Source organism: Rhodnius prolixus, unplaced genomic scaffold (genome assembly GCF_049639745.1).
Source record: "Rhodnius prolixus isolate KJV_2025 unplaced genomic scaffold, Rpr scaffold_4, whole genome shotgun sequence".
Lineage (NCBI taxonomy): Eukaryota > Metazoa > Arthropoda > Insecta > Hemiptera > Reduviidae > Rhodnius > Rhodnius prolixus.
In genome coordinates this window covers 18811467-18837009 of record NW_027411614.1, presented here as the reverse complement: position 1 = coordinate 18837009, position 25543 = coordinate 18811467, and the positions used below count along the sequence as shown (strand labels likewise).

Here is a 25543-nt window from a genome sequence, read left to right as displayed (position 1 = left end):
TTTTGTAGTGGAACTCGTACATCCGGACTTTGGACAGATCAAGTATGGACATTCCAACATAAATCGGTTTGTTCATCGTGATCTGCTCAAAGTCCAGATGCACTGCCACTAAAGTTTCTGTATATACTGTCCGGTCCTTAAAAGTGGGTTTTGCTATAAGTTTTCTCAGTCGTCTTTGGTCAGTCACCAGTTCTATTTTCGTCCGTTTGCGTACGTCTTCCATAAATTTTCCAAAAACGGCGTTGTTCATAAGTTTGTAAAAGTCTTTGTCAAAGTCGTTCGTCGCCTGTTGTCTCATGTGAGTGTTGAGGTCGATGTAGGAACGAAGCCAACGGGACTGTCTGAATCGCAGCGCCCTATGTACGCGTACTAACCGGAGACCTAGGCCCATGGCTTGCTGCAAATTGACGAAGTGGACAACGTATTTCTCCCTGTTGGACAATGGAGCCAACAGTTTCTTGGTAACTTGTCCCGGAGGCACCCTATTCTCCGGGAGAAGGGGGAAATCGTTGTGCAGTTCGTGCAATTTGCTCGGATACTCTATGTCGGCTTCAACAATATACCCGAAGGGGCCATCTTCTTGCATATTGCCCCAGTCTAGAGTATCCGGATGTTCTACCCACTCGAAACCTCCAGAAGGAAGCGGATTTAACATTGCCCACCCGTACAAATTATTTGCATCTAGGTAGGCAATGTATTTCGATTCCTTAAGGGGGTCGCGATCTGGGTTGAGGTATTTATTATCGGCTTTGCTATAGCGATGACTGCATTGGCAAATGCCGCCCCTTATGCACGGCTCAATCATTAGGAGCTGGTCATAATCTGTAAGGAGTTCTAATTGTATCCCTGTACACTTCAGCATGGCATCCCAAGCCAGTCCTGGGGCCGTGAAATACCAGGCAGGGTCCAGCGAATATGCTCTTATGCAAACATCTCTGAAATTTTCAAAGATGTCACATAAGAGCATTACGTCTACCTTAAGGTAGAGCTCGCTGTACCCCCCTAGGGTTCTAATATCGAAGGCCTCCCAAACTGACTGAGCATGCTGATAGTCTTCGTCCGAGATATGGCATTCATTAAGGGTGCTATAGAATGCCTCCTTAGGGGGTAGAACCGTCTCCCTAAGTTTCTCGAACGAGTCTGTGTAATCGTAGGGATACACTCCTTTTCTTATGACCAGATCCATCTTGTCTGCGGGGAAGAATTTACCCATATCTATAAATTTGTTCTTGGGCAAATTCTTGGACAACCTATCTAAGCTGGAAGACAAGAAGCGGAAGGTGTCCACAAATCTGACGGTTAGAGCGCCCACTTGTTTGCTAAAAGAGATATATTTCTCTTCGCTGTTGGGGATGACGTCAATGCGACTTGTGTCATACCCCAACTGGCGTACAATAAAGTGGGCGTCATATCCGCTCAGATTGTGGAGGAAGACGGGAAGGAAACGAGGAGTGCGGTATAGGATATTACAGGAATTGTGAGCAGGACCACGATACATACCACTGATGTGATCGTGATCCGCCACCTTAGGATTGGATCTAGAGAAGGATTTGTGACAAAGGTAGCAGGTTTGGGACTGTTGGAAGTCTTCCAGCTGAGATGGTGTCAGGGGTAGCATTGGCCTCTTTATGGAGTATACCAGAGCCACCTTCTCGGCCACTGCCTTTATGTATGCCATGAATTTCTCTGCAGAATCTTCACCTGTATAAATGTAGGGTTCTGCAGGGAAATCGGCAGGAAGACAGTGGCGTATGTCTTCTGCAACTTTAATATAAACACAGAAGCTCATTGGAAGGTGACTCTGATAGGGAGTCGTGTAGGTGCGACTCGAATTGCCATCGCTGGGAATTTTTTTTAAAACCGATTCAAAATCTGCGTAGATGACGATGGGAATCCTCATCTGATTTTGCACTTTAGTAAAAGATACAGTTGGAGGAGACCCATCGTCATTGCATGTGGGCAGGACAATTCGAGTCGCTCTGTTCTCTCCACAGTACTCCATATGCTCCTTCACCCGCTCAACGATGTTCACGCTGTCGATGTTAAAGTGCGTGAAGCATCGCTTACAAACGTGTACCCTTTGTTCGTGCTCAGTAATCTGACGGGCCACTAATTTATTAAAATCTTTAATATAGGTATAGTGGCTCCGTCCATTTTCCATCATTAGGAGAAGGAGGTCGCGATGGTCTTCCTTCTCCTGCTTCACCACCTTTAAAGGGTACACGTTTCCTTTCTCTCCAAGGGCGAAAACATTGATGCTTATGTTATTAAATTTCTCAAATTTTTTCACCTCATGGAGAGGAGTGGGGAAGGAAATGCAGTCAAAATTGTACCTGTGTTCTAAATTTTTATATTTACTTTCGCGTTCTGGATGAATAGTTACGAGACGGGAGAGAATGGCATACTTGAAACACTGATCATCATTGTTTTGGACATTTATAACCGCTTTTCGATTCGCAATGTGGGGAGGTAAAGGGATGTAGCTGTTACCTCCCATGGGTTGGAAACGGTTCACCCTTAGAAGGACCCCATCAAACCCTTTCAAAAACCACCCGCTCCCCTTTAATGTGGACTCCTCCATCTCAGTCACTAATTTCTTAAAACTTTCCTTTAAGCATTCTTCGATGGAGGAGTCTTCATAAATTACTTTATTCTTAGTCTTGAAGGCGCGATCACATGTTTCACCTTTGATGTTTTCAAATGTCGCCTCCAAGACCAAGTTGTACTTGAGGGGAGCCTCTTCCACGCATTCTGCAAGTAACTGACGCAATGTGCCTAACTGGGCATTTAAGAATTCCATTGCATCAGCTACTTCAATGCATGGAAGAAAGAAAGTCCGAAGAGTCCCTCCGTGCGCCGTTTCCACTTCATACAAACTTCCGTTGGCGGCATCTATTCGAGCTCTTTTAGTCATGATGGTCAGTGTTTCATTGCCACAACGACGCATGTGCGCAGTCAACGTCTTCTTAGAAGAAAATCCCTCGCCGCAAATATTGCAAAGATGGCGTTGACTGCGCGATATACATGTAACTTCGTGACGATTCTTGTTATCTTCCCTTTTAAATATTTTATGGCAATGTAGACACTCCATAATTAATAAAATAACACGTAATATAAAATAATAATAAGTAATATAAAATAATAAGTAATGTAATGAAAAATATTAATAATACAAATATATATATATTTTAACGCGGTTATTTAATACATACACAAACTAGAATAACACTAAATTACTAAATAAATAATTATATATATATATACAACTAATAAAAAACTAATAAAAATTAACTATGTAAAAATACTGAATGGAAAATATGAAATATAATAAAAATAATAAAAAAAAAAAAGAGCAATAAAAAATAATTTAACGCTAATAAAAATTAACTATGTAAAATACTGAATGGAAAATATGAAATATAATAAAAATAATAATAAAAGAGCAATACAAAATAATTTAACGCAGTTATTTAATACAAATTAAAAAATTATTTTAAAATGAAAAAAGAATAAAAAAATTATTTTAAAAATAAAAAAAGAATAAAAACTAGAATAACACAAAATTACTAAATAATTATATATATATATACAACTAATAAAACTAATAAAACTAATAAAAATTAACTATGTAAAATACTGAATGGAAATATGAAATATAGCAAAATAATAAAAGAGCAATAAAAAAAATAAAGAAAAAAACGAATATATATATTTGTAAAATAACAATTAATTAAAAAAAGTACTTGCTTTAGAAAAAACAGGCAGGATGTTGGAATAGATGTTGTCACCAAAAACTCTGAACGCTGTATGAGCGCAACAGAATTCGGAGACTTCTTTTATATCGATTATAAGTAAAAAACAGGAAATGCTATAGACTCTTGTGATTGTTATGCTAAGGGTAGGGGGTATCAAAGTTAGTTACTGACCAATGCAAACACGGCATGATCGGACGTGCAAGTTAAATAATACTAAGCCACATATAAATAATAATAAAACATAAAAAATGATCATAGTGTTAGTGATAAGTATCCAAATACACACACACACAAAGTTAAATGAAATTAGACAATAAGTCAGTTCAAATCAAGTTGGAACTTGTCCGTTAGCTGATATGATAGAAGGGGGCAGTTTAAACAACAGAGCGCTGTTCATTATCACAAGAATGTCGGCAAGCAGCAACTACTCTCAAGAAGTAAGTGATAATTATTACTTTCTCTTAAATGCTAATTTTAATTGCATACTATTATAGTAATAAAAATACTAATTATTATTAATATTTTTTTCAGACTTCAAATGCCCAGGTTTGGGATTTGAACATCGATTGGGCGGTGGGAGATTCCACCCCCAACCGTTCAGGGGCCCTTAGGCCCCATTATTACGACAGCGAAGAAGAAGATATTTTCGATAAAGTAATTAAATAACAATATAATAAAAAAAAAAAAAAAAAAAAAAAATGCATTATTGTTTTATATTGATCTTGATATATATATAATTAAACAAAATATTTATTATTTCTTTCAGGCGCTGCAAATTGCAGAAAAGGAAAAATTGCTATCTTCCTCCTCGAAAGAGGAGGAAGATCAGTTAATTCAAGCCTGCCTGCAGGCAGAAAAGGAGAATGAAGCCTGCCTGCAGGCAGAAAAGGAAAATAAAATCATGCAACAATACCTGCAGGGAGAAAAAGTGAAAGATGAAGATTTAGTGGAGGCCTGCCTGCAGGGGGAAAGGGATTTTTTTAAACATTTCTTTTCTTAAACAATAAAAGAAATGTTTAAAAAAATTCCTTTCTTATGACATCTTTATTGATGTCATCTTTTTTTTTTTTTTTTTAATAAGTTTATTTTTTTTTAAATCAATAAAAAATGTTTTTTTTTTTTAATTAATTTTGCTTTATTCTTATTTTTTCCTTTGTACATTTGAATTATTCCCATATTACAAGAAAGTTTAAATGGGTTAAGTATGATGATTCAGACTTGAGGTAAAGTAAATTATTAAAATATAACACAGAAATAATATGAGTTAGCCTATTGAGGCTACAACGACATATTCAGGTTTGTATAGTTGGTAAAGCGAAATACTAAGAGATATAAGAATAATATAAATATTTTGTCTTTCGAATTAAACATATAGAGAAAAATAGAAGTCTTTATTCAAAGGAAACCAATCTATAGACATTATTTTAAAGTTAAGGTTATAACAAGTTGTGTTATAATAATTTCTTATTTTATTTTTTATTTTTCAAAATATGGTAATTGAAGGAAGTAATTGAAATTGCAACTGCCTTCTGTATATTTAAGATCTCTCTCTCTCTCTTACTCTCACACACACAATTCACTGGAGTTTGCGCATGCCTAGTTGATAGAAGTTAGCAGTTTAAATAATATTTCTTATTTAACCAGCTGTTGTTATATATATTACTTATACTAAGAAATAAAATCGATATTAATCAATACATATACAACCGATATTATAGCCGATAGAAGTAATCGATATTGCAACTGCCTCCTGTATTTTTTTTTTTTTTTTTTTTTAAAGATCTATCACACACTGGAGACTGGAGTTTGCGCATGCGTAAATGATACAAGTTAGCAGTTTAAATAATATTTCTTATTTAACCAGCTGTTGTTATATATATTACTTATACTAAGAAATAAAATCGATATTAATCAATACATATACAACCGATATTATAGCCGATAGAAGTAATCGATATTGCAACTGCCTCCTGTATTTTTTTTTTTTTTTTTTTTTTTAAAGATCTATCACACACTGGAGACTGGAGTTTGCGCATGCGTAAATGATACAAGTTAGCAGTTTAAATAATATTTCTTATTTAAAATAGAAAATACAAAAGTTAAGGAAGGGGTGGGGGGCTACAGGTGCTTGCTATAGAAACCTGTCCTGAGAGGTAACCGTTTGGAAAAAAAAAGATGCAATTCTATTGGCTAGTTACAATGTGACGTAATTGTGGTGGAGAGGGGGGGGGAGGGAATGCTAGTAGTAGCTGGTAGGACTAAGTGTTAGTTCGTGTTTAGTTTTTAGTGAGTGAAGGTCACGTCATCAACAGCGAATGCAGCCCAGGTGGAGGGGGTAAGTTTCTTCATTATTTAAAGTGAGTCAGCCATTAATATTTAAGTTCAATATTGTGTGTGTGTATATATATGTGCCTGTGTGTGTAACAGTGAAGGGGGGGGGGAGTTAATTTAAATTGGTTATTAAAAGAAAAAAATCTTAGGAGAGGGGGCTAGATTTTTTTTTTTTTTTTAAAAAATAATTCCAAGGTAAAACATAAGAGTACATTAAAAACTACAGTGAGCGAGACTATCACTGTGGCCGAGTGGTGAAGATGACGTGGCTACCAGCACGAAGGTTGTAGGATCGAATCCAAGGTAAGAAATAAAAAAAAATTCACCCTCCTCTCCATCAATGGGCGAGGGGGTGAGAGGTATGTTTCAGGTCATCAGCTGGCATGAGGTCCGCCATCACCACAGCTAAGAGAACTCTTTTGGTGAACATCAAAACCTTTTGGAAAAAGGAAGGATATAGGCGGATGAGAACCATCTACATAATGCCGACAATTAGCAAGTAATCTCAACATGAGAAGTGCCTGTTTCACACTTCTGTTACTTTTTATTTTTTCTATGTCATTAGGAAAGATTAACTGGCCAATTAAATTAACTGAACTCCTGGCATTCACCGTTCGAGGAATGTCTGTATAAAGGCTTTAATGATTCTATACTTATATACACAGCAGTACACAAGTAACTCCAGTTTTATCTATTCTTTTTGAACAGTTTTTTTTGTGCCATAAACTGGTTAATGATACTGTCATGTTAATCTCTCAGAAGTAGTTGATGGTGGCCATCATTTTGGGAGTTTCTTCAGTAAGTAGTTACCAAAAAAAAACAAAAACAAAAAACATCAATTATTCGTTAAGAATGACGTAGCCGGAAACTAAAGCGCTCACGCTATAGAGGCATCACCCAACCTACGCTGGAAACATTTTATCTTTAACCTGTCTTCGCCCTGACTACTACCGATAGCTTGCCTGTTCAAGATACCGTACCACTATAAGATTCTGAAATTCCACCTAATTACTTTATGTAAAACCTGCAACATTTTTGTAGATAAGAAAATTGCTAATCTGTACGATTCTTTTAAATTAGCGATTGATCAAACTAATCAATTATATTATATCTTTGCAATCATAAATTATTATTTAAATGTTTTAATTTTTATTCTACTGCCTTGATTCGGTAGCAAATTACAAATTTGTTTTTATTTTAGGCCTGGTTTTGTAACAATTGCAATATAAAAAAAATCAGCTGGGCCTGATTTATCTTCATCTCGGATACTTCTAGTTCTAGTTTTTTGGTGCTATTTTCAGTGCTTTGCCGGTCTCTGGGCAGACTTCTCTCGTTACAGATAATACTGACCACCACCGAACAGTAGGGAGCTCATAGGAAGAGAAATTCTAAAGCCTGGATCTCCTACAAAAATGATGCACTCATCAGTTAGCTAATCCCTTCCTTGCACTTCTAATTCATTATTACTAATCTCCTTAACAAAAACTTACAGTTTAAAATGTTAAGTATAAGGGTTGATTAAACGCCAAAAGGTACACAAATCAGCAAGTACCCAACATTTCATTCATGCTTAGTTGATATAATTTAAATAATTTTGCTGCATTAACTTTTCCTTCACATTTTTTAGAATTTATTAGATGTCACAGACCCTTATGCTGGCCATTTTCATCTACAAAATATTTGTTCAAGTAGCACTGTAGATTGACTTTAATCTATAATAATCAAACTATTAATTACATGTTAAAAAGAAAATGTTATTAAAAATAAAAAAAATTATGAGGCTAAAAAAATTCACACTTTTTTAAAAAATGCTTACACCAACATACATCAATGATTTTGTTTATTTTATTTATTTATTTTATTTTTAAATAAAAATCGTCGGTTTAAGTTCATTCTTCGATTAAAGTAATTGTTATTTTATGTAGTAGTCAAACGTTTATTACAATAGGTAATAATTATCTGGCTTAAACGCAAATAATATAGTTTTCTTCAATTACATTCTCAATCTAGATGTTCTTCCCACAATGTTGTATGTATGTAATATAAAATAAATAAAATATGCATATTTTTAGGACAGTAATTATTCCAGTATTTTACTATAAGTAAAATTAGGGGGACTAAATTAAATTACAATGGAGAGATGAATGTTTAATAATCTACTTGTTATTAACTGTAAGTCATTTGTGCTCACGAATATTTCGGTAAGACGAATTCAAGACTGAAATATTGTTTCAGATCCTCCGTGATTCAAATTTAAACAGTAGCCGACTCTAACTTTGTCTTTTTTTACTTTTAACAAGCATGAATATGTGTCAGAATAAAGGGCATATTAAAGATAAATCAGAAGAATAATTTGGAATAGAGTTAGAATAAAGTACCTATTTAATAACGAAGATATAATAAACATTTTATCATAATTATAACAAAAAAATATTATAAACCAACTGGCCAGCATAAGGGTCTGTGACATCTAATAAATTCTAAAAAATGTGAAGGAAAAGTTAATGCAGCAAAATTATTTAAATTATATCAACTAAGCATGAATGAAATGTTGGGTACTTGCTGATTTGTGTACCTTTTGGCGTTTAATCAACCCTTATACTTAACATTTTAAACTGTAAGTTTTTGTTAAGGAGATTTTTGTACCTTTTGGATAGATTTTCATTTTTGTCTATTTTGCGAAGTTACATATCTGCTTTACAGATTTTTTTAAAGTTTGGAATAAGCAATTCTATCATTATAACCTGATAAGGTGACCGTAATTACCACCGGAGAGATCTTTGTAAAGAATGATTATAGTTGCGGTCCCTAAACCATCCTCAATAACAATTCTTTTTTAGAAAGCGTCTTGAACAAAATAGCAAGGTATTTGTACGTAAATAGCAAAATTAAACTGCGATTTCAGAACTTCCTTTATGAGGAGTAAGAAAAATAAACTGCGATTACAATACTTTTCCATCAAAGGCAAAGAGTGAAATATTTTGAATCGAACGACAATTCATTGATGTAAATCGGTTCACTCATTGATAATTTTAACGATTGCAGCACTTCCTCTTAGTAGGTGTAAGAGCACGATGGCACTTCACAGCCACGTAGAGGAGCTTTAATCACTTCTTCGTGCTAAATTTTATCGAAATCGGACTAACCGTTATAGAAATATTGGTAATAATAGTTTTAGAAAGGGCCTTACTTGGTGGGGCAAACTCCCCTCCTTAAGAGGCATAGCATCGAGACTTTTACAGTGCAAATCTGTACAAAATTTTGATTCGAATGACACTTCATTCATGAAAATCGGTTCACGTGTCGGTAACTTGAAACGATTTCTATACTTCCCCTTAACAAGTGTAAGAGCAGATCGTCGCTTTAATGTTACGTAGGGAAGCCATAACCCTAGCATCCTACCAAATTTTATCAAAATCGGGCCAAGATTTACAGAGTAATTAGTAATAATAATTTTGGAGGAGGCCTTACATAAAGGGGGCTAACTCCTCTCCCATTCGATGTACAGCGTCGAGACCCCCAAAAGGCACATCTACATAAATTCCTGAATCGAATGACACCTCATTCATGAAAATCGGTTCGCGCGTTTAGGCGCTACGCAGTTTACAAAAAAGGTAACAACAACAAGAAGAGCAAGAACAAGAACAAGAACAACAACAATTTCTGAAAAAGCCGTTTTTGCTCATTTTCAGCAACTTTTTTCTCAAAACCTATTAGATCTGGGTTGTTGCAAAAAAATTACAGTTATAAAGGAGGGTTTGCCCTTTATTTTAAAGAAAATTCGGGAATTTTATCTTTTATAGAAAAAGAGAAAAAAATTGTCAAAGTTGGGTGTTTTTCAACGTTACACTTTTTCGTGCAGTTTTTGACGATCAACCCTTATACAACTGTCCTACCGGACAGTTTTAATAAATTAAAACATAGGTTACCTACCTTTTCTGCTTATTCCTCCTTTAGAAAAATAACAAATACACTTGCTGTCCCCTGCAAAAAAGTATGAAAGTATGACGAGCAAACAAAAAGATTAAAATACTTTTGTAGACATTTAACAAGAATAACCTAAAAGATTTAATTACAAACAAGACTCCCTGAAACTAAATAACTTTATATAAATATTTTTTAAAAGATCAACGAAGAACTATAAAAGGAAAACAAATTAAAATGTTCATTGCTGCACTCAACACCATTAAAAATAGTTTAGTAAGAAGAATGAACTTGTAGTCTATCAATTTCTATTGCACTTATAAAGATTTTTCTATTTTTTTAAAAAAAAAGGGTATCAAAATGTAACTAGAAATGTTTTTTTTAAATAATATACTCTTATGTCTGAATGCAGTTTGACTGATGAGCATCCAAATTGGTAACAACGTAATAATGATGATCTTTACTTGTAAAATATTTGTGGAAATTGAATGAATTTTCTTCATCTTAAAGTTTGTTTATTCTGTAGAAGTTTTGTAAAGAAATCAGAAATAACATTCTTTATTTGGTCGATTTAAAGTTGAAGCAACAGATTTATTATTATTAATCTTTATTATTTATGTCTATTAAATAAGTTGAATAGTTTTTTAAGCTCTGTAAGCTTGTATAGGGCTGTACTAGTTTTTTAACTCTAGCTCCGAATTAAAGGAAATAAAAAGTATTCATAAAAATAAAATCTATTATTATGCTGGTATTTTATTTTTTGTTTTTTCGCAAACAATATACTTAAGTAAGAAGCAAGAAACTAATGGATCCGTTCATTTAAAGAAAAATGCTCTTGATTTTCTTGATCGCTGTGATGGCGTACTTTTATTATTCTTTTCGGCGTTCATATTTAAAGCTGGGAAGGTTTCTACTTCATTTTAAAGCTTTGCCACGCTTTCACCGCCCCTTTATTTATTTGATCTGCCACAGATTGAATCTGAGTCCACTACCGCCTCCCTGAGTAATTTTATCGCCCTCAGAAAGAAACCTGTTAATAAAACCTTAAAATTGAAAAAACCCAAGAAAATGCAGAAGTAGATACTAATAACTTTTACATTTTTTTTTCTTTAGCAGTAAAGCTTCCACTACAAGCGAATAACCTATTTACATTATCTGTGGTTTTGTAATATTTATTATTATAAGTAACGAGGAGCATCAATGCTCTCCTTAGATATTAATGTTAAATTTGTCGAACTGGAGTTAATTGCACAACTCCAAGGTGGCGCTGCGTATGTAGCTTCCACTTAACCGAAACTACAGTGATATTTTACGGTCAATTCAAGGATGAAAACAGTCTGACCATCAATTCTACAAGGTGATGAAACTTGGCTAACCAAAGTAGTTGTATTTAACCAACAATTGGCTGTCCCACTTTTCCATGTCCCGACCGTCTCCAGCAGTCACCACCAATTTCCCCCATTTTCTGCAGGAGACTTTTGAATTGCTAAAACCAGGAAGTTATTTCCGCAACGGCACCGGCCCAACGAAATCTGCCTAGTCTTCGAAAGTTTGCAATTCTCCATTCTTATTTTCCCTCAGTTCAACATTAGTTCTTTACTTTTTTTTTTATAACTCGAAGTTTGATAACACTAAAGATTCTTTTAGAAAGAACTTTTCTATTGAAACAAGAGTAACTGAGCATGACAGATTTTGGTTAGAATGGCCTCCGAATCCGTACGCAAGCACTAGACAGAGCAATTCCCTTCTTAACTTACTCACGTCAAAGAAGTATAGGTATGTAAACAGTGCACCTCTCAGAATTTCATCAAGAAGTTATCAGATTTAAGGACTTATTCATTTAAGGGAGCCATTTTTTGAACATTTTGGAAAAACAAAGGTAAGGATGGGTACAGAGAGCTGTTAACACATCTTGCTGGCTACCATTTATCCTGAAACTCTCCTAGAAACCGAGGATGATTAAAGCTAAAGGAGAACTTGTCCTGTTTCTAGGAGTGGTTATTCTTCACTGTCGGCTCCCCTGCGTTTTATAGGAATTCCCTCTAGAAGATAGTTACCAGGATTAACAAGAGGGCATCGCTTCCTTAGGATGGAGGTTCCCTGAAAGCAAACGCCTCCTTTCTTCTTATAGAACTTTTCTGTATAGGAACATGTACGTTCAGTGTGGCGAGAGACTTTACTAAGTCCGGGAGAACAGTGAGTAGATTCTATGTTGAAGGCAGAGACTTAAAAAAAATAATAGAAAACAATATAATCCCTTTTTGCTGTAAGAGAACGTGGCACGGCCTACATGAATTACTTATCATTTCATAAATACTAATTCTTTCTAGTAGGGAATTGATATTGATATTTCATGGCAATAACTGTCAGTGTAATTTTATTTGTATTACAATAAAATAGATAATAAAACTAGGAGAATGAGCCATAAAGTCACTTTGGACAATGGATTTGTATTACAGTTTAAGATGGCCATAAAAAGCGTAAATTACATTTACATTGAATAGTTACCTTAGCTATAAATGCCCATGTTACAAGGTAAGTATCTTTAATAAAATTAATTGTATTGCCACAGGTAATTTAAACAGGTATCGGCTGCTCACACAGGTACGATATGTTGACTGACAGCTTCTTCCCTTAGTGGGCTTAGTTTCCATGATTTGCCTCTGTATAATTTTTAAGGCCCAGAAATTACAGTTTATAGTAATTCACAGAGAAATCTTCACGACTAAAACTCAGATTTTGTGAATGCCTTATTATAGATTGTTGAATTACTTTACTTTGTTTTAGGCTCCCTTAGTTAGTCCAAAAAGATACCAATAAAGTTAAAATCAATAAAATTCATCAAACAATTAAATTTTTTACTTTTGTGATTTCGGCAATTGACCGAGTTTGACAACCTGCTCTTAAATTTGTTTTAGATCTGAATCAATTTCTTTGCATATACTTTCAGTAACCTCATCTACATAGGCTTAAGTTTCGGCTTACTTGGCCATCTTAGGAGGATAGGTCAGAATAATCAGTTTTGTGTATAGATTCTGAGGATTTCACTTATGTTCCCGCCTCACAATATACTTGCTCAATGACACTATACTTTCTTAGCCATAATGACCTCAAAGTCCCTTTGGTCAATCATCTAGCTAAAGCTCGTTTTCTCAAATTTCATATCTCTGCAGCGGCTCATCCTAATCCTTTAATCGTACGCCTAGCTTCTTCCGCAATAGAAGATTAAAGAGAAGATGGTATATGTCCACGATAATGGGTGCCTTTTACTTCCAAATAATCCTGACATTGTGTTATCAAGAACCACATTTACTTGTTGCAGTTGTAAATTTCGTATTGTATGTTTTAAGTGGTACATTAACTTAGAATTTTATTTTATTTTCTGACAGTATTAAGCTCATGGCAATCTTTCCTTCAACATACTAACTGATCTTCAAATCATCTCTTACCGAACAATGCTTTTAGCTCATTCCAACCACCAAATTCTGCTGTACAAACCATCTGAGAGCCGGAGGAAATATTTTAGATCCTCTGCTTTACAATCTGACATTCCAAACAACTGCTTTTTGTAATGATCAGGTTATATTTGGAACTCAATCAAGCGAATCAACTACAAAATAATCCAATCCTTAAAATCCGTTTCTCTCGTTTATATGTGCTACAATCAGCGCATTTCGCCCTCATAAGTACATGAATAACCAGTGAACAGTAGAAGTTAACGAGTGGAGAAGTTACCCAGTGGTAACACCCCCAAACATTATATGGTTAGTCACTCTATTCACTAGATAGCAGATCACGAGGCCACTTTCTCTTAAGGCGTCTTGTCGGGTTGTCTTGAAGTAAGATTTTGAGCTAGAGGATTTGCGAGTGATTGCAGATTGAAATGGAATTTCTTGTATCGTGTTTTGGCGATTTGGTTGATAAACCTGAATGTTAAGGTCAGTGTGTAAGCTTTGCAAGAGACGTAAAAAGGAGCGTGAACTTTGGATAGAAGAATTTTAGATTGTAGAGATTGAATCCTTTGAAGATTGGGCATTCGGTAGGACCCCACAGTTCTATTCCATATGCCTAGATAGGTTTTAAAATAGTAGTATAAATTGGTCTAGAGAGAGTTTTGATCTATATCGTCTAAGAGTCTTAAAAATTGTCGATAACGTCTGCTTAGTTCTATTCTTTTAAGTCTAATGTGGGGGTTCTAAAAAAGTTTTCGGTATAAGTAAAGCCCAAGGTAGCAAGGCGACGTTCACAACTGGTCCTTAAAATGCAAAATATTTTGTTAAATCTCCCATACTTTTTACTAAGTCTTCATCCCTGGCGGACTTCCTCGCCGACAAAAGACCTACTATTGCAGTAAGACAAACAAATTCAAATTTTAAAATTTAAGGCTAGATAATGATAATGATGCACTCAAATATGCATTAGAAGCTATTTTGCTCACCGTATCTTAAATGCAGCTGTAATAAACTTTTGCAAAATAGAAAATTATTCCTCCTTTTATTACATCAAACAAAATTGAAATTGTCTTTTTTATCAGGGAAATGCATAAAAAAAGTTAAAGTAAAAAAGTAACCCTAAAATGTAAAAATAGAGTACATTATTGTTAAACCTGTCAAGACATAAGTCATAGTTTGTTTATTTTACCGTTAACATTTATCTACTCCGATTTTGTTTACTATTAAATAGAAGAGTAGCCAAGGCACAGCCTAAACTGGCTGTCAGAGTAGGTAGTTAATCTACTGTATTAGAGGAGTAGGTGGGTATTATAAATGAAATAGATAGCGAACTGTGGCCTCAGTTTGTGTACTCAACTACCTTTTGTCGGCATAAGTCTTTTACCCAGGACCCTTCTATCACTCTCTCTCTGTTGGAGTATCCTACGACAACGTCTCATCTGTAATACTCGCCGTTCTTGCCTAGCTAGCTATCAATATTCCTAACCAACATCATTAAAACGCTGAAGACAGTTGCTTTTATTAATGTATATGTAGATATGTGTTCTACTAGTTGATGTCAAGAAAAATTTTTTTGTAGCTTTATGTCTTGATTTCAATAATATATTGTTATAAGCCGATTGAACAAACATAACCTTTTTCAAAATATTATATTCATCATTTTATAATTATATATATCTATGCTTTACTTTAAGAAAGTCAGTTATACTGTAATGTATCAGGGAGTTATACATATACGAGGGTCAGTCAAATTTACTCAGTTAACGATGGCGAGTCCGCTCGAGAATTGCACCGTGGAAGAACAACGTGCCGTGATCAGATTTTTAGTCGCGGAAGGTGAGAAAGATAGTAAAATCCACAAAAGAATGTAAAAAGTGTATGGAGACAATTGTTTGAATCGTTCGAACATTTACAAATGGGTAGAACAGTTTCAAAGTGGCCGTACAAAAAAATCTGACGAGCAACGCAATGGACGACCGATCGAAGTTGGGACTTCCTCTCTCGAATCTCGGATTGACGCGTTAATTCAGGACAATAGGCGTATCACCGTTGAACTGATAAGTGAAAAAGTAAACGCGAGTGTTGGAACTGTCCATAATATTATTCACAACAAGCTGCAGTACAAGAAAACCTGTGCGAGATGGGTGCCCAGACAACTCACGGACGCTCACAAAGAAACCCGGCTTCAAATCAGTCAACAGTTGAAAAATCGATATTCGACTGAAGGAGAAGGTTTTTTCAAAAGAATTGTAACGTGTGATGAAACATGGATCCACCACTACGAGCCAGAGTCAAAACGACAGAGCCTTGAGTGGAAGCATACGACTTCTCCCATTCGGAAAAAAATCAGGACCCAGCCATCTGCCGGTAAAGTCATGCTTACAGTATTCTGGGATTTTCAGGGGCCAATTTATTGTGATTTTCTTGAAGGCCAAAGAACAATCAACAGCCAGTACTACAGTGACATGCTGGAAAACAAGATAAAACCTGCAATTCGAACGAAACGCCCGTGGGCTCTTGACTGAATGCATAATTTTGCTTCATGACAACGCCCGTCCACATACGGCACAGCTGACGAAAGAAAAACTTCAGAAACTGGGATGGGAGATCCTTCCACATCCCCCCTACAGCCCCGACCTCGCACCATTAGACTTCCATCTGTTTGGACCCTTTAAAGATGGTCTACGAGGGATACATTTTCGATCCAATGAAGAGGTAAAAAATCAGGTGCAAAAGTGGCTTCGAGATCAACCCAAAGAATTTTATGCCAAGGGCATTTACAAATTAGCAGAAAGATGGGACAAGTGTATAAGTGTTGCTGGGGACTATGTTGAAAAGTAACCAAAGTTTTGTACTGATTCAATAAACCGTGCTTGAGCAATAATAATTTGTCTCGTTACTTATTGAATGACCCTCGTAGTTGCATTTACTATGTATTGTTGAAAATGTATTTTAATCGAGATACCTTACGCAGTATTGAATTCAAAGGTGCCTATTCATATATTCCTAGAAATCTAAATAGAACTTTAAGCAGAAATTCATATAATTTACGAGATGAACTTAACCTCCAGACTTAAGTTGTAGCCATTTCCTTTTGAGATAAGTATAAAGTACATAACGGTCAATGTTATTTATGTTTTGAACTCTGTTCTGTTGGATTCAGCACATTTCTTTACTGCCAACCTTTTCGGGACAGATAATGTGTCTTCAATGGTTGGTACGATACAGAACTGCGCTACATGAGAGCACGTTCTATAAGAACACATCCCGTTCTATATGAACGTTCTATATGAACACATCCCGAACCATATCAGCAACTGATAAGTGTTCAGCTGTGCCCAAGCGTTTAGTATAAAGTATAAGACGATCTTCACCCCACAATCCTCAATTTAAAAAGTTAATAATAATAATAATAATAATAATAATAATATAGGGAAGGGATTAGCTATGAGGTTAGCATACTGGACTCCCACGCGGAGGTCCCGGGTTCGAATCCAGCAGCTGACCCTTAGATTTTCTCTTCCTAGGAGCTTCTTACAGCTCACTGTCCGGTGATGGACAGTGTTGTCTGCAACGAGAGAACACTGTCCGGAGGCCGGCAGTTCACTGGAAAAAGCTCCGGGCGCTAATAACCTCAGCTGTTGATGCGCCTTAAATCATTAAAAAAAATGTATTGTCAAAATTTTATGTTAAAAAAAAGGTTAAGTGACCTAATTTTGGTGCACAAAATGTTCTATAATTTTTATTTTAAGAATATCCAAGAAAAATTTGATCATGGGCAAAGGTGAGGATTTTATAATTGACCCCCCTAAAGCGACATTTCAGTAAAATAACAAGTTTTATTACATATTGTACAGTAATTAGTACTAAATGTGTTTTTAGCTCGAAGAAGTAAATTTTTAATGCAATGTATGCAAATAAAACGGAATCCGAGAAGGGTAATACACTATCTGAAAAATTATTTTTACAATTTCATAGAATTACTTTACACGTACAGATATTTCGAATTTAATAATAAAATAATTTATAATATTTTCGTGTTTTTTCGAAACAAAAAATGGATTTAAATATATTATCACATCGAGTAGTTGATGTAATCGCTACTTCCCTTGAATTAAAGCAGTATTGCCCGGGTGTCTTCCTTGACATATCTCAGGCATTCGACCGGGTATGGCACGCAGGGCTGCTTTATAAACTCAAACGCCTACTGTCTTCTACCTTTTATCTCATTCTTAAGTCTTATCTCTCCGACCGTTTCTTCCAAGTTAAACAAGGTTCTTCTTCTTCTCTTATCCTTCCAATACTTGCTGGAGTTCCTCAAGGAAGCATTCTAGCCCCCTTACTTTATATTCTCTATACTGCCGACTTACCAACTCACCCGACTACAATTACTTTCACATTCGCCGACGACACTGCAATCCTTTCTCCTCATCTAGATCCTGTAATAGCATGCCGTGCTCTCCAAACTCACCTAAATCTTCTCGAGCCTTGGCTGCAAAAGTGGAGAATCAAAGTGAATGAATCAAAATCTAAATACATAGTATTCACTCTAAACAAGAAAACTCTCCCTCCTCTCTCCTTCCACAATACTTCTATACCAACGACTAACCAAGTACGATATCTCGGACTACATCTTGACAAACGACTGACGTGGAACCCACACACGAGACTCAAACGAATTGACCTCAATCTCCGATATAAAATGTTGAAAAGGCTACTCGACAAACGATCAAAACTGACCCTGACGAACAAACGATCTTTATATACCGCTCTACTTGCCCCAATATGGACGTACGGAATACAACTCTACGGAAGTGCCAAAAAATCGAACATCAACCGACTTCAGACCTTACAATCAAAAATCCTGAGAACAATAGTTAACGCTCCTTTCTACGTCTCCAATCATACAATACACACTGATCTCAATATTCCTCTCGTTTCTGAAATAGCACAATCTCGCTACACAAAACTCCACTCAAATCTACACAGTCATTACAACCCTCTTATCCACAACATCTCTACCACAACACTTCCTTCTAATCCTCATCGCAGACTAAAGCGGCGGTGGCCACGCGACCATCTCAACACAACGCCGACCTCCTAGGATGGTTGCTGTGTAAGCTTGCCAATCAGGCGAACTAACGGCTTCCATCACTGGATGGTCGTCGTTCACTCCACTCACGCCTCTTGGCGCACATGCATATGCGCGCGCGTGTATATAAGTGCATATATGTGCGTGCCCGTGTATTTGCGCCATTTCCTTACTCTCATCCCTTTTGCTTGTTATATCTATTATAGTTGCAAAATAAATAAACAAATTAAAAAAAAAAAAAAAAAAAAAAAATATATTATGATTTTAAATTAAAAATGATAATCATAAAGTACCAAGCGCTGTTTATTTTAAAATACATCATTACTTTTTTAATTTAATATTATTTTCATATTGGCTGTATTTTTAAATTTTTTCTACTCAGATTTCTCGACTAGTTTGATTTCCGGTTCAACTTTATTTGCCAGAGATACAAATAAAACTGTACTTAAACGAATAAAAATACCAAATTTAATGATAAACTGAACTTAATAAAAACTATATTATAGTAAAATATATGTTAGTAGCTACCCAATTTTTATGTTTAACAAAATAAGGATGAATAAGTTCCCACGGTGTTAAATTAGTTTTTCTGAATGAATTTTTTTTGAAGGGCACACGACTTCATTACAATGAATTATAATTCCATCAAATTAAACACTATTATTTACTACGGCGAAATATGAAACATAAATATCGTGACAATAGCGGTTAAAATTGCATAAGATCGGATTAAATGGCAGACAACAGGAGTGTGTTCTTTCGTACTTGTGTGTGAGCGCATAAAAACTGCAATTTTAAGTTGGTGATTCATTTCAATTGTCATTTAAGCGTTGACAATATTTATGTCTGTAATAACAATAGTAAGAAATAAAGCTATAGATTAAAGCTATAACTAGGAGGTGCCGAATAGAGCAAAGAACGCCTCTCTGGGGATGCGTTAGCACCCCAGACAGCTGATTATCATCCAGTCTTTTGTTATCATCCGCAGACTCCCTTATCTAATTTCATCGCTCTTTTTATTTATAAAAGTCTTTCTAAATTCTAATTCCAGTTATTTTATTTATCGCTTTTGATTGCTCCCCGGGGAGTAAAATGATATCATACTGTCTTTCACACATTATCAATAATTGTAAGGACTTTTAAATAGTTATTATACATATAATCAAATCATAATAGTTACTACAATTTTGGTAACTATCTTCATTTGAGATAAGAATATAAAGTAATATAAAGCGACTTTTTACCATTTTATTAGTGATGATGTAATAAATATCAGAAAAAAGTCTTTCTCTTACCATAATTTACGGATAAAGAAAAATAGATATAGATATTTGATGTTTCGAAACAGCGCAAACCAGTAATAAGCTTTGAATAAAATTTAGAACAAAATCAAACAACCGAAAGGGCAACTCTATTGAAACAACTTTTCTTTTTCTTTTAGTATTCTTTGAAAATGGCTTTTCCGAGACTTCAAATTTGTTATGCTTGCTGCACACGTGAATCTATAACTTTTAATTAAAATATTTTCCTATCGAAGAGAAATTGAATTAAGCTAATATTTCATTTTCAAAGATTTCATTTACAAACAGGAATATTAACACGACTAATTCACTGAAACGATTTCTTTCTTCTTAATCAGAGGAATGTAAAATACAATAAATTCTGCAAGTGTTAAACTAATCCATCCGTAGCCGTGAAGAGTTTTTTTTTAAAAAAAAAATGGAAGCAGAAACAAATTTAGTTAGATTAGATTTCACTTAGGACCGATTCTGTTTGGGAAGGAACACTGGCAATGGAAGCCAATTGTAACCCGTCCTTTTTTTCACTACATAGGGGGTACCGGAACGTTCAGAAGAATCTGCCAACGGTAAGAACCTGCTCCCTGAAGTGGCTGGGATTAATGTAGAGAGAACTTAGGTGTCAGTAAAGCTCTTTAAAGTGCAAGTGCATGAGAGAATGATTGGAGCAATGAGCTTGAGATTTTTTTTTCTGGTGGCTTAGCCAAAGCCAAATCCACTTCTCTTTGAAGAACTATTGTGGCTCCTTCAAGTATCTGTGATAGAGCACAGAACATAGGTGCAGTAAAGTTATACACTTGTTAATATAAGAGAGAACAAATATAAAAGAATTAATATTAAGTATATCCGTGGCGTTTACCACGTTACCTAAAGTTTTGCGTTAAGGCTAAAATTCTCCTTGAATGACTAGCTGCTTCAGTGTTAGTACTAATAACTTAACTCTTGGTAAAGTATTGTAAAAATGCAAATAAATAAGAATAAACAGTTAATATGTGGTGGTAAGCTTGAGATTTGCTAGTGTGTTCGCTAAAACGATGACCAAGTTTGGTTAAATAAGTCTGGAGTTTCGTTTAGTTTTAATTTAAGGCGCATCACCATCTAAGGCTATTATCGTCTTCTGACTACCTAGCCTATCTCCGGGCTACAATCGATTCCTGAATTTATCCAGGAAAAGCCCTATTAGAAGGCAAATTTAGTCAAACTTTCGAGATACTAATCTTTATTCTTATTAAGCCACAATTCTTTTATTCTGATTTCATCCATTATTTCATTCATAATTCCTTATTTAATTTTTAGTTAAGTGCAATTTTTCCATTCTTAATTTAATTATACAATTTAAGAAATAAATTTGAGTTGAATATTCTTGTTGTTCAATATCAGACTCTTTAATAACTAAATTCCACATAGAACCGAGAGATTTAGAATCCCTTATAACGATAATTATGGGTCTTTTGATCTGTATAGATTTGAAAATAATGGATTTGCTTTAATGTTCTGAACAAATTACAAGAGTGTAATAATAGTTGGCCTTGTTCAAGTTTGTTTGATGAAATAATATAAGAAAATTAAGTAGATTAATAAATATTTATACGAATTTCATACTTATTTTTGCAAGCAAGATATTTTACTTAATGAGTAGACATTTTGTGAACTCTTGAAAGCTATAAGAAAGAAAGAGAGATATAGCTGCAGAAGAAGAAAGCAGAATTGTGCCCTAAATTATCTGGAGCAGAAAACAAGGCGCTAGCCGGGTCATTAAAATCACTATATCATTGTCTGCTTTGGTCTTTGTACGTAGTAAATATTATGTTTAAATGTTTGTCACTAGCTAGCTGAGTGAGTGCGCTTGTGCTAAAGAGCGTGCACAGGTTGTTCGTGTGAGCGATATGAGTGAATGCAACATTGCTCACCTGTCGCGACTAAACTCGCAACCGACTAGCGTACACAAAGACACTACCTGAAGTCTCTTTCAGCCAACTCAGAGCACTGGAAGTACTCGCTCCATCTATTTACTCAGTGTGTGGGTGGCAGCAGCCGCCAAGTCGGTTAGGCTATCATTTATCTTTTCTTAACATTTGCATGGCCAACCCATCTCATCTGCTATTCAACAAAACCGCCATATGGCACATTAAATAACTATTTCGTCTCTAAGTAATTAATAACCATTAAATTTGACTTACTCATGCTTTCTCAATTTTTGGATTCAATAAAATTCTTTTGAAATAAACGAGTAACAACTTTTTATTTTATTTTGGCAATATAATTGTTGTTTTGTCTTTTTAATATGGATAAAGAAGAGCCCCACTCTCCTACAACTTCGAATGTATCCACATAAATTTGGAAAGACTTGTTTTATAATGGAATACAGCTAGAGAAGATCCACGAAAAATAGGGATAAAACAAAATATTAGTGCACTGGGAATCCCAAAGGAAATCCTAGTTCAAACACAGCCTTTAGATTTCCTCTTTTCAGAAGCTTTTTACAGCTTCTTACGTTACTATGTTATAACGAGAGTTAACTAACTACGAGAGAGTTAATGTCCGCAGGCCGGCATTGCATGAAAAAGGCTCCAGGCGCAACAATTTCCGAAGTTAAAAAGTTTCAAATTTAAATAAATAAAATAAACCTAAATAATACTTGTGAGGGAAGGGATTAGCTATGCGGTTAGCGTACTGGACTCTCACGCGGAGGTCCCGGGTTCGAATTCAGCTGCTTACCCTTAGATTTTCTCTTCCTAGGAGCTTCTTACAGCTCACTGTCTGGTGATGCACAATGTTGTCTGTAACGTGAGAACACTGTCCGGAGGCCGGCAGTGCACTGAAAAAAGCTCTGGGCGCCAATAACCTTAGATGTTGACGCGCCTTAAATCATTAAAAAAAAAAAAAAGTGGGATTTTAAGGTTACATTTTGTTTGTTAGTCTTAACTTTGTTAAAGTTGCACTTTATGTGATTATAAAGGATAGACAAGCAGAATGAACAAAATAATAATAAGAAAATAAATGAAATAAGATTGAAAAATAAACTGAAATTTGATTAAAACATAAAGAATTTAAAAAGCGGGAAGAGATGAAATTATTCAAGTGCAGAAAATAGTGTCCTTCACTTAAAACAATCGTAACTTTATTGATCTGACGTTAAAATTCATATATATACACGTGTGTTTGTGCAATTGGTAAAATTATTTTCCGGGGCAAACTGAAATTTGTCACGATTATGGGGGAATAAAATCCTCTCAGGAGAAAGTGATAAATATAGCAAAGAAAAGAAATAAAAATAGAAGGACCCTATCGCTTTCTAGATCATTAACTTGGCCAAGACAGTGATGAAATGAGTTAAACATTGAATATTTAAGAAAGAACACGCAAGTGTTATCGTACAAAGGAGGTAGTATCAAGGCATCGACGAGAAAAGGAGACAATACCATGAACACGCAAGTCTTAATCAAATGATCGTGATCAAAATGCTTTCAGAAAGATAATGGAGAAGATTGAGAAGATGGTGGAAAATGGAAAGTAATAAAATATACCTAAATGAGAAGGAAATGTTAGAAAATTAAATGCGATTTTTTCTTTAAAACGACCTGATCTAAAATAAAGGTGTGATACACTTGCACAAACTTCTTTTCCTGCAATTCTTTGGTTTTATTTTAATATTGAATTATACTGAGCGTTTATTAGTTACTATTAGAAGTAAATTACTACTTACTACGTAGCTCTACAGCCCGGGGTGGGCCTTGGCTTCTTTAACAATTCGACTCCAGACATCTCTATTGGCTGTTTTTGCTTTCCATCCCGATATTCCAAGGATTCTCAAGTCTTCCTCGACATCGTCAAGCCAACGTCTTCGCGGTCGGCCGACTCTCTTCTTCATGCCTATGACGGTACCACGCAGCAATCTGCTCGGCATTCTTGCAATGTGGCCTAACCATTCCAATCGTCGAGCCTTGATGAAACGGACCACATTCTCATCCCCCTATAGAGGATAAAGCTCACAGTTCTTTCTGAGTCGCCATGTGCGAGAAGTAGTGTCGAAAACTGGACCTTAAATCCTCCTTAAGATTTTTCGTTCGAAAACATTGAGACTATTTATCATGGCAGATGTAAACGTCCATGTTTCAACACCGTATGTAAGAACCGGCCTGATTAAGGTTCTATAAAGCCCTGTCTTCGAGGATCTGGACAGACAGAAGGTCTTAAACAATCTCATGTTACCTAAATATGCTCGGTTTGCAGACATTATTCTCCCATTCACTTCGCTTATCATTCTATTTTCCTAGTTTAGTTCAGGTAGATGAAGCTTTTAAAACGTTCGAACGAGTTAATTAGAAGTAGAACCTCAATGGTGATAAGAAGTCTTTAAGTTTGTAACCGCCTCCACGAAGTGTGGATGGAGACTTGCAGAATGTTCGATAAGTTTAAGTACTTACTGTTTGCTTAGGAAAAGAGTGCGCTAGAGATTCGAAGCTGATGTGAACAGGAGCAAAGAAATGTGAGAATACCACGGTTCTCAGACATAAATCGATGATATCAATATTGTAAACTAGTCGATAGTATTTGTCTTATAGAGCAGGAAGGTGAGCTACCAAAAATAGGCACTGGGCGCTAACGTGAGTACAGTAAAAATGGATAGAGTGCTGAAGAAGAAAAGAAGAGTCGACTGAATAAAGAATAAAGAGATCAAGAAGGTCGCTAATATGTTCGGAGTGGGTTAAGAATCCACTTAGACAGAGAGGCTGCGATGTCTATGGAAGAGGTTGGACATGGGTGGCAATGGTCTCAGGAGTTTTGAAATTAGAGAAACGGAGTAAAGTAAAAGCGAAGAAATGCCTATTTATTCAGGTGGGTTTTACGTCCAAGTACCTTGATGATGTCTTGGACGGAGGCGACTAGCAAATATACTTTATTATAAAGATCTCATATTAGAACATTTTAGCGTTGCAGTCCTCGTCACCAAACCTTCGGCTACCGTGATGCCTTAGGGCAAAGAGTGATAGGTGAAAAATACCAGTAGAAGGAAGTATTTTCTCTGGTCTTCAGATGCCAGATGTTTCAAACCCCAAACTGGCGATTCGAAAAGCATTGCAAAGCAAAGTAACCTTCCAAACTTAGGAAGTGAAAAACCGGATACCTTTTCATCTCTTTCAATACCAGCCATGAATGAAACAACTGCACCAAAATTATATTGGCTATACGCATATAAGTCCCCCAAAATTTGATCTAGTAGAGTAAACATTTCCTGTACGCCAAGTTCATCAATAACGTTAAGTTCGTTCGAGCGTTACATATCAATAAATGAAAATGTTAGATAAAGAAAACCCGTAGGGGATCTGTCTTAGGAGAGAAATATATGCGTAGCCAGAAATAATTACGATATTTCTTGGTGCGAGAAGGTCGTGATGCCCAAACTGTAGAAAATGAAATATCCGACGCTCTGAGCGGTCACGTGCGCCGGGAGGAGCCACTAGTTCCTTTGAGGCACATCAACTGCTTTTCATTCATCCAGTCTAAAAAAAAAGTGGATATTCCAGTAAGTTCTACTATATAACTTAAAGCAGATTTATATATTATATATATATAAAACAGATATAACCTAGAACCTGCAATGTTAATTTATTTTTAGACTGATGGGTGACTGCTCGCAAGCCACACTTATCTTGCTCGTATATTTCTTAGAATGGACTTGTTAATAAT

The 25543-nt window shown here is 35.4% G+C and overlaps 1 long non-coding RNA gene across 1 annotated transcript; it reads left to right on the top strand.

The window, feature by feature from the left end:
- Window positions 1-809: 809 nt before the first annotated feature.
- LOC141455538 (uncharacterized) lies at window positions 810-5042 on the top strand. The gene is made up of 2 exons (XR_012459331.1): window positions 810-4409; window positions 4522-5042. It is a non-coding gene; the product is annotated as an uncharacterized lncRNA (long non-coding RNA).
- Window positions 5043-25543: the final 20501 nt, after the last annotated feature.